The sequence below is a fragment of the Cyrtonyx montezumae genome, unplaced genomic scaffold, assembly GCF_038088225.1.
Source record: "Cyrtonyx montezumae isolate F1298 unplaced genomic scaffold, pur_monq_1.0 scaffold_30, whole genome shotgun sequence".
Classification (NCBI taxonomy): domain Eukaryota; kingdom Metazoa; phylum Chordata; class Aves; order Galliformes; family Odontophoridae; genus Cyrtonyx; species Cyrtonyx montezumae.
Window position 1 is genome coordinate 4,034,490 of NW_027072035.1, and position 11,003 is coordinate 4,045,492.

General features: G+C 35.9%; 1 protein-coding gene across 1 annotated transcript in view; it reads right to left on the reverse strand.

Moving 5' to 3' along the window:
- The window catches only part of ZNF366 (zinc finger protein 366), a 31,427-nt gene extending 20,863 nt beyond the window's left edge, over positions 1-10,564 (reverse strand). The window contains exon 1 of the mRNA XM_065744202.1: positions 10,466-10,564. The gene's annotated coding sequence lies outside the window, so the exon portion shown is untranslated. The remainder of the gene's footprint in view (positions 1-10,465) is intronic.
- Positions 10,565-11,003: the final 439 nt, after the last annotated feature.

The window sequence follows — 11,003 nt, forward strand, 5'->3', positions numbered from 1 at the left end:
GGAGAGACACTGTGCCAGCAGGGTTAGGAGGTTAGGACAGTGAGAGCTTTAGTGTGCAGGTGTAAAGAGAGGAGAGATGCCTGCTTATTCTCTTCTAATCTATATCTCTCTGAAACACTTCTACTACTTATCCTTAAAAAACCCTGAAACCCAGAGATACTGTGAGTCATTCCTTTAATGCCAATTTTTTCCATCTCCCTACCACTTCCCAAATAACAGATTATGTCCTGCTTCTGTTTCTTCATCTTGAGAAACAGATCTTTTGACACTGTATAGCTGAATCAATTTTGCTGATAACATTTCAGCTACATGGTTATGTTGGTTGGCATTTTTTATGTGCAGTGCACTCTTATTTATTCGGGTTTTAACCAAAACATAAAAGGTAAATATATTCGTACTCTGAATAAATTATGAATTTGGGAGGATACACAGGAGTAAACTACTGCCTTAAGCTGCGTAACCAGTACATGGCATTCAGCCATTTTTGAAGTCACTCATGTTTTCGTCAAGAAGAAATTGTCGTAGACATTCCAGACTACTTTTATCTGTTTTGAAAAGAAAGAAAGGAACAAGATTGAGTGCTGAGAGGGTAGGTCCAGGACCAGAGGACAGGTCTGCCTTTAGACTGAGGAAGTTCCAGGCCTAGAAAAATACCCTGGCAAATTGCATTCAACCATACTAAACTCTTCAGCACTTCAGAGAAAGGGCTACCAGGAAGAATAATTGAAAGGAGCTTGACTGAACCACTCAGGAGGGTGAGGTGTGTCTGTCACTGCAGAAGTGACACCTGGAGGAGGACTCAGATCTATCTCTAAAGAGAATAAAGTCTACAGCCCCTAACCATTCCACCTGATCTCTCTACTCCCCAGCACTCAGAAGTGCCATTTTTGCTGTGTAATAGTCCTGTGATGTAGAGCAGTTAGCCTCAAAACCCAGGAGTCTGGTTAGGGTGATCCTCTAAGAGACTAGGAACGGGGATCAAAATCTTCCAAGGGAAGATGGAGGGAAATGAATCAAAGTCTCTGACTTTATGACTGTTATCTTTTGCACTGATTTCATGCAATTAGTTTCATATAAATATTTATGCAGGACTGGACCCCCAGGAGCTTTTGGACATGGGTATACTGAATTTCTAGACCCTGTGCAGGCTTCAGAGATGATGAGATCAGACTGGGCAGTGTGGTGGCATCAGGAGTACATAAAGGTAGAGCTTCACATGTGTAAAGCTTAGCTGGTACCAGAAGACTATTTGGGAATACAACTTGGTCCTACCTTCAGTAATTACTAGAAGGAAGTACAAATTGCCCATCTAGTTTAACCACTCAATTAAATGGTGCCAGCAATTCATCCTATGTAACAGTCTTAAACTTTTTCCATGGTTTCATAATTCATGGTTTGACTTTGCATGGCAGAATTGGTGTAGAAAAATTGGTGTGTACCTGATAACAGCATCAGGGATTCTGTTATTATAAAGCAATGTCAGTCAGATACATCTCTTCCTTTTCTTAACTGGATAAAGAGCTCTAGTGTCGGAAACCAAAAACATGGATCTGCTGCTGCCCTTTAAAATTATGAGGACCCACTTTAATAACGCTTTAAATAATCCTATCACTAAATCCCTATTTCCTGTCTACCTGTGTATCTGCCACTGCAAATTAGAATTGTGTGAAACTGATACTGCTAAAGTGGCAAATATTGTGTGTTGCAGTAAGGTATGCACTGTCCTACAATTTTTTGGCATCACAAGAATAATATGCTCTAAAATGTAAAAAAAAATACAGTAATTCAGATTTAGTGTTTGCTTGTTTTTCTCACCAATCTGATATTATAAGATGGTGTGAACTGAAGAATAAATAAGTACTAAAAATATAAGGAGGAATCTATTGGTGAATTAGTAATACTGAACTGAATGTTGAGTTCTTGAAAGTGCTTTGGACAGAATCTCTTTACATACAAAATACAGACTTTAAATTCTATAGGTGAAGTTCAAAAGAATGGGCTTCTGAGCTTTACTGTAGTATAATTTCAAAAATCTAAAGGATTTATGCAGAACTCTTGAAATTAAAATGACCAGAAAACATGCCCCTCCATAACCTTCATGCTGTTCTGTTTGGGGTATTGTTTTGAAAATAAATCATTCACTGGCATTCATGACCTTTTAAAAGGAAGTAGTTTGAGCTTTCCTTCCTGCTGCAGTCCCAGTATCGTTATCACCTCTGTGGAGGCCAGAGAGATGGTCTAGTCTCCTCCCAGCAGTTTGTTACTCTTAAAGAGTAGCTGAGGGGCACCTTCAGCTTTGGTTCCTCAAGCCAGCCTACTGCAGTGCTCCCACACCATTAGCAGTTACTATATGAGGAAGAGACAATAACTCCTGAATCTTCTGTAAATTAACAGGTACCTAAATAAATAAATAAATAAATAAAATAGTGAATTGTGTGCATATGCTTGCAGAAAAGCAGAGGGATATTATAACATAGTCGAGTTTTAAGTTTCTAAAACATTATTAGATTAAGATTACATTTTAATGAAAGTCTTGTTTTAGTTAAACATGGAATATAATGTTACTCGTCAACAGGACCAAGAGCATGTGTTTAATGCTTATTTTTCTTTCAGTTTACTTCATTCCATGCAAAATTCACAGTAAAACTGATGTTGCTGAAGTGGCAAGCATTGTGTGTTGCAGCAAAGTATGCACTGTTCTACAATAACTGAAAGAAGAGTTGAGAAAAATATTGAGAAAAAATAAATCTACTTCTGAACACTCCTTTCAGTGTCCAGTTCCTTAAAAGTAATTTCCAGGTGAAGCTTTCCTGGTCATTTAGGGTGTATGAATTTAGGATATATGAATATGTAATATAAAACATATAAAAATGTGGTTTCAGCTGATGTTTGAACAGACTTCTTTCTGGAAATGCTACTTTGCTGAGGAAAGGGATTAATCCTATTAAACTCTACTACTCACAGTTAAGCTGACTTCATATTGACATAGCAATTACCATCTGAAGAGAAGTTCAAAAGGAAATAATTGAGCAAAAGAATTTGAGATGCCTATTTGATTCCTAGGACACTATTGTGTTTATCCAAATCATAGGATATCCAAATGATAAAAAGAAAAAAAACTAAGAATCATGAGCAACAAGAGTGAGTTGAGAATTACTCTTAAGGCAAAGTACTGGAGGAATGGAAGGAAACCACTTCTGATATATCTGCTCTGTGCATAGGAAGCACTGTTTTCCAGACTGCCAGGGCATAAAATCTGTATTAAAGCATCCAAAACATGCAGAACTGAAATATGCATTTCTTTTTCAGAGAAAGATCACCTTCACATATATCTCATAATTGCATGCAGGTGAGGACTCGTTTTTTAAAATCAATTTATTTCTTGTTATTTAAAGAACAATCTGCTTAGTTCTTCAATTCCAGTACTAAATGTTCGTGTTTTTTTACTATTACATGAACTGTCTTCAAGGAATTAATTTATGGTAATCCCCTCTGGCTTTGCCCTTCACCTGTGGTGCCAGACTTGAATCTTTGCATTGACTGAACAGCAAGAAGTAAATGTTTTCTCTTTCTGATTCCCAAAATGCATCCTGCATATAGCACTTAATAATTTTATAGAATGTTTTAAAAATAAGAATTAATTTGCTTCCACAACTAAATAAATCTGAAATTTAAAACAAATTTCAGGTAGCTTATATGATTTTGATCACTTGGAAAAAAAAAAAAACCTCTAAAAAACTAACAGGGAGGAATTCTTGAGGTTAATTATTTTAAATTGAAAGATTTTAAATGCCACTTTTATTGAATTCAATAAACTAGCATACAGAATGGGAATGGCAGCTCAGACTTAGCCAAATGCCATAAGCAGATACTGGAAGAGTCTAAAGCTACATACAAATAAGTAAATTTTGCCAAAAAGAAAAAAGTAAAAAGGAAGAAACAGGAAGAAAATCAATGCTGAAATTTGAAATGAATGTTGAAGTTTGAAACATGAAATTTCAATATTTCTAAAACCACATTAATGCTAATCATTCACCATTACAGATGGAAAAGTCTGCCATATATATATGTTATATCTTTCAGTTTATATATATTATCCTAATTGGAGGTCATTACCTGGAAAATATGCAAAGTGACAAACACAAAGTCCTAGAAGATGTGATAGAAATTATTGTTGTGTTTCCATAGGAATGGCAGCTTTATCCACTCCTATAAACAGTAGGCAATGATCTGGGGAACAGTACTCAAGTGTAAACATCTGTGTGAATCATGCCTTGACTTAGTGGTCTAACCATGCTAACTGGTGTACTCTGGATACTTGTACATGCTTTTTTGTTTGTTTGTGTGTTTGTTTGTTTGTTTGTTGTGTCTACTAATGAACAGTGAAAATCTTCTCTGAAGTTGTTAGAGGGAATTTTGAGTCCTGACCACTTGCCTACAGAGTCCAGCAACTTCTACTCAATGCTTTACCTCTGCGTAAAGTCAGAAAAGTCTCCCCTTTTCTTGGATAGGAAAAAAATAATCATAATAATTAATGAGATCAAAATTTGATTACTGTTTTTATTTTTATTTTTTGGCACAGAGGAGAGGTGATTTGTACGGGGAGTCAGACAGCACCCACTCTCTGATAGATTTGACTATTTCTATAGCATCTTAAAATGCTACCTATAGGCACATAACCATTGTGGGAACTGTGCTGATAACATATGGTGAAAGTAGCTTTATTTAGAAGTCTTATTTTATGTAACAGTCACACTGGTAAACCTTAAGAACACATTTTGGTGAACTTGCTCGTCCAGGAGGACCACTATAGTTTTGTATAATTCCTGTCACAAAATGATAGTTAGAGATTGATACTGGATGCTCTTCATGGCTTCAGAAATCTGCACTAGCAAACCAATCTAGACTGGGCTGGAACCTCCCAAATGGTTCCAACAAGCTCTGCTCTTCCCTACAAGCTGATGGATGCTCTAGAAACATGTCATCTTTTTTCTCTTCACCTTCTGGTGATGTTTTTATTACACTAATTTCTAAATAATTTTATGAAGAATTAGACAAATAGAAAAATATTCTACTATCTGGGTGTGTTACATGAAAGATACCCTCCTTGCCAAAGAATGTTTTCAAATAAATTTTCTCTGGAGCTGAAACAAGGGGATACTTGCTTTAGAAACCAACTGAAGAGAGATGAAAATACTCAAAGTAGTAATTATATCCCACAATGTGTTATTCTCTGATGTCTTTAAATGTTTTAGAACTAGCAGACTGAATGTTAGTAAGAGCAACAAATATTTCCAGTTTCAAAGACCATACAACACCTTTGAATTTCAAACATTTATTTCCAGATGTATAGTATCATAACCAACATAGAACCCTTCACATAGCAAAAAGTCTTTCAGCACTGTAAAAAGAGCCTAGAGTTATATTGCAACTAACAGAGAAAATTAAAGCATAAGTGCATTTTTCACAGCTGGGAAACCAGCGTAGAAGACTGGAAATCATCTTGTCGCTACCATTAAACACCCTGGTTGCTTCTCTGAGCACTCGTTGTCTGGCATGGGAAGAATAAGCTGCTCCCTGAAAAGAGGTATAGCCATCTGCTCCCATCCTAGAGCCACTACCCCTGCTTCTCTTATATCCTTCACTCTGGAAACACCAGGGACCACCACCATTTGGATTTCTGCACATGCAGTGAAATTTGTTGGTTTCTATTCCTCATCAGGCCTCCAAACAGAGGATTGTGTAATTAACACCTCTTTGCTCCACATTTGCATTATTTGTAGTACAGCATTGTGTAAGAATAACAACTGGAATTGTATGACCCTGCTCATAGCTGTAGTTCAGCTCCAATTCAGTTCTACCTTTCTCTCATTCACTAGTGAGAAGTGATATTATCCATGTATGAGTCTTGGTTTACCTTGTAGATGCTGTAATTTATTAATATTTGGATTCAACTGACATTTTCTTTTCTAAGTGTTCGCTGAATTCTGACATTTCTATAAGGTGTAAGAAACTTGAAAGTAGGAAGCTTGCAGGTTTACCTTTTACAAATATTGTAGATTTTCAGGAAACATAATTTTTTTGATAAGATTTTTCTTTTAAATCATACCAAAATTTATACAGATGAATTTACACACATCCACAAAGTGTAAGAAAAAATGTGTTGGTGTTTTAGATTTCTTAGTTTAAAAGGAGAGAAAGACAGAAAAGTAACATTTTCATTCTTAGTTCATATTAGTAATAATGTTTCTTTCTAACATACAAAGCAGGAAATAAGGAGTGAAAGTTAAAAAAGGGCAAGTATTCAGATAAATTCTTTTCCTAACCTTCAACATGAAAATATTTTCTTTTCATAGTTTGTTGCTTAGCTTAACTTCTTCCAGTGTCACTGAAGGTCTTTACAATACATTGGGTGTTGTTAGATTAGAAGGTAAATATTTGTCTTATTAAGATCAGAATAGCAGTAGTATAAAATGACTTATTTTAAAACAGCTCCCAAAATTACTAAGCTTAGTATGAACCAAAACAAAGATTAAATAATAATTTTCGTGGATCACTAGCATTGTAAAAGCCATGTAAGAAGGACTTATATCTGCCAGACAGATTTAAAGAAAAAAAGACATCCACTGTGGAACGCAGTATGTGTTTTAAATAACAAGTATTATTTACTTAATTATCTTCACTGGATGAATATCTCAATATCATTCACTAAATTCGACTGGAATTTTTATAATAGTGGAGAGCTACAGTCTCGGATTCAAAATACCTTTTTTTCAACAATAAAGAGAATAAGCATGAGTAATCCTCTTTTTTTTCACTCAAACTTGTTTATTTCTTTTGAAACTTTTCATACTGTCTCTACAATTCTTTCTCAAGCTGATATTTTTTTCTTTTAATGGTTTCTGGAAGTGGTAAGGAAGCATAGGGATAGCTACTATATTGAAGAGGAAAATGTTCACTGTGCTTTAACATTTAGTATATTTGAAAACATTTGTTGTGTTAAAAAATCACTTCACCTGATCATCTATAGCAGTCCACACAGCACTGTTCAAAGGAGAAGTTTGCTTCTTTGGATCAGTTTCTACTCAGGGACATGCACTGTGCTCAGAAATTATGTGTAATTTCTGATCAACAAACAAGAGGCCACGTTTCCTTACACACCTTTGGCTGACTCGTATCCTTATATAATCATCATACAAAAAGTCTATTATTGTACACAGCTTTCACTACTTCTGTTTTTCAGACTAATATTCTGCTGACAAATCAGAGTGATTGGAGTGGTCCATTCAGATAGATAACTTTCTCCATATGTAGCTCTATAATATCATAGACTGGAAACAGAATAAGTGCTATCTGGGGCAATCTGTACTCTTCCACCACTTGTCCTGGATTGCTACCAGTACTCATCCTTCTGTGCTTCGTTCATTCTAAATAATGGGTGCCTATCTGGCACTATTAGAAACATCACCTAAAAGACATGCCAATGTGTGAATCTCTGGGATATATTTGGTACCTCTCAGTACACCAGTGTCTGCTCTACACCCAGTCAGTCCTAAGGCTATTTGAAATACATACTCATTTGAGAGAATGAGAAAACAATAAAGACTCTTTATTAAAAGCCAAATATTCACATTCTCTACTTGTCAAAAATCTGTATTAGAGACTTCAAAATCGTAGTGGTAATATAGCTCAGTGCTAGTATTCTGTGCCCAACATCCATTAAAGATTCTGGTCCTAAGTGCAAAAAGTCAACTAACATGTACAGGAAGACTGCTATCAGTTTCTGCACTTTGCCTATCAGACCTGTTAATTTGGGATTTCCATAGACTATAAATTGTTTCCATATTGTTGTTGCCATCATCACTGTGTGGGGGTTTCATTCATTCTTTGGAAAAACAAGCAAAATCTATCTATATTTTATTTCATTATTGAAATAATGCGTTTATATAAGACTGTGGGAAAATGTTTATCAGAAATACATATACTGACTATTTACTTTCTAGTTATATAGAATGATACAGCTTTTAGCTGTAGCTGTAGTGAGGTTTTGAGCAAAATAAATATGAACATCTCTCTTTTCATTCTTAGTTGTTTTGCTTCAATGAGTTTTATTCTTTTTAATCACATTGAGGAAAATAACTGAAAACTTGTTTCACACACATTTAATTTGTGCCAAGCTGGTTGTAGATAGATATTCAGCCTAACCTCAGAATATACCCCTCTATGCATGTAGATATATCAACAAGGTGGGAAAAGGCTATCAAACCAGCCCAAAACCGCCTCTTCCTGAGCCTTGGAAAAAGATACTGGTAGTGTTACAAACTACCATTATACTAGACAGTGTTGTGTTTATTCTAATGATAACATATACAAAACGAAAGCAAGTAAGATCCAAAACACAGGAAAGAAAAAACAGATTATTTGAAAGAAAATGGAACCTTAGAGATGAAATCTAAGAATGTAAAAAGCTCACAGTTGACCGTCATTATTAAATTACTTATCTCTCCTATTAAAATGATCTCTCATTGCGCTTGTTATTTAGGAATGGGTTTAGAAATAGCATTAATATGAGTGTGAGCATGTATATACTTATGTATTTCAGACAGTCTCCTTTTTACACTCTCTTGGAGAAAGAATTTATCATACACGTGGTCCAAATAAAGAATATATTAAAGTTTAGAATCTTCAAAATCAAGATCCATACTTAAATGCTCCAAACAGCTCTACCTACAAGTTAAACTGAACTTCTGAACTAGTCAAATCAAAACTTAGTGACGATTGCAATCCAGAGTAACACTTTTACAGCACAAAGAAAACAAAAACACAGAGTAATACAGTGGCTTCCATACACAGAGTTTAAATGTCTTTGAATATTTAGGCCACTCTTCTACTAAGTGTCCAGATATTTTATATGTAATTGTCAAAACAGCTTACCAAGCCCTCTACTTAATGTGAATCAATATTTACACAAGAAAAATGTAAATGCGGGTATATCATGGGACAGATGTGGCAAGTTGTTTTTTGTTTTTTATGTTATTTTTATTATATATATATATAAAAAATAATTTTTTATGGCAATATGTGACATTTTCATGCTATTAGCAAAGAAGGGACAACTACTATCATGTAAACCTACCAACTGGTACCAAACAGGATGGAACTCAACCAAACACTGAGCTATGACATTCTAGAAGGATGCTGTATTTAGTAGCAAGCTCCGACTGCTACACTTAAAGTGAAGGCAATCTACAACTTACCAAAGAATCAGGTTGAATTTGGGCAGAACACTCCTTCCAATGGAATCACCTACAGACATGTACCAGATGGAGGAGTAGGAAGGTCTGTTCTGCCAACTCATTGAGCAAGGGATGAAAGGGGTGAGGGCTGTGTCAAGGTGGCAGAGCAACTCAACTGCCCTCCAAGAACAGGATCAGTCAGGCTGCCCAACAGTCCCCACAGTGCCTGCCCGACATCCAGGATTTCTCCGCCTGGGCTCTGGACACCCTGCAGAGCATTTTGCACTTCAGAGAGCTTGAATAAAGAATGGGTTAGAATATGGCCAAGCTCTCCTGTGGAGAAATCATCACCTTTCCTAATTCTTCCCCCTATCACTGCATCCTACTTTTATAAAAGCATGGGGGAGGATTTTTTCTTCCACTATTTGAAATACACTTTTAATTTAATCACTAAATTCATGCTCTACTCTGATGGTTCTGCAACATTTATGCCCAAGAAGAAAAAAAAATCTACCAATACCTACAATTCAAGTGACAAAAAAGCAGACAACTTCCGAGTCCATCCTATGCTGGTGATCAGCATAGTTACGTACTGTGCAACAACAACTTACTTTCTTTTTTTTCTTATCCGTGTGACAATCTGGAACTGCCTTAGCACAGCTTAACTGTCACTCTTTCTAGACTATTCATATACACAGACTAGTGGAGATAAATGCATAGTATCATAAACACAATACCATCTGAAGGAAAAAGAGGACCTAGTAACACATCTTTCCATGCAGCACAGGAGGTTGGCAGGTTGGTGCAGATCTCAGGAGTGGCAGATGATATACGAAATACATCAATTTTCATATAACACGGCTTCTCTCATTATTTCAGCATTGGCCCAGCGCAGCTTGCTGAAACATTCAGGATAAAGTGAGTGAAGCCTGTAACAAGATTCTGGTAGAGTCACTAAATGCAAAATGCACAGCAGATTATGAATATTATCAGCCTCAGCAGAAAAGACTTTCCTTTCCATGTTTGTTAAACCGCGTGTTGTTATCACCAGTATCTAAAAAAACAGACTAGAGACATTTGTAGAATAAATATACTGCTTGTCAATGTATATGATCATTATCTTCTTATCAGTTAAATGTGTATCTGATAAATGCCTTTTCTTAATGCAAAAGTATACATATATTGCACTTCTGAAAAGTTAACCATAAAAGCATTTTCACTCAACTTACCAGATGTTGAAGCTGGAAGGAATCTTGCCCTACACTCTACCTGCTCTCGTGTTCGTAATCTCTCTCTCTCTCCCTCTCCCCCTGTGCAGAGGTTGCAGTAAACTTAGAAAACTAGCAGGGACAGTGTTTCAAATGACTTAAGAAAGAGAACAGGAACAATTATTTCGTTCTCTTTTTTTCAGATGAGTACAGTACCTTCAGAAAGAAGGAAGGAAGGGAGGGGAGAGGAAGTCAACAACCCTTTGCTTTCCTGCAAAAAAATAAGGAAACAGCAGATAGCAATCTCATTTTCTCTCAAACAAAATGTTTGGAAAAATAAATACAACCAAACCAAAAGGAATTCCTCAAGTATTATATCTGCATTATTAGCTTCATAAACCTCCTTTACAGCTTGCTACGTGTAACTGCATTAAAACAAATGAATTTCCGAAGTACTGTCTAGGTGTAAGATACCCATATCTCACACAGAACAATCAGTCATAAACATGTACAGACAATGCAGACTTTTTCTCCAGTCAAGAATGATCATACCTGAGTA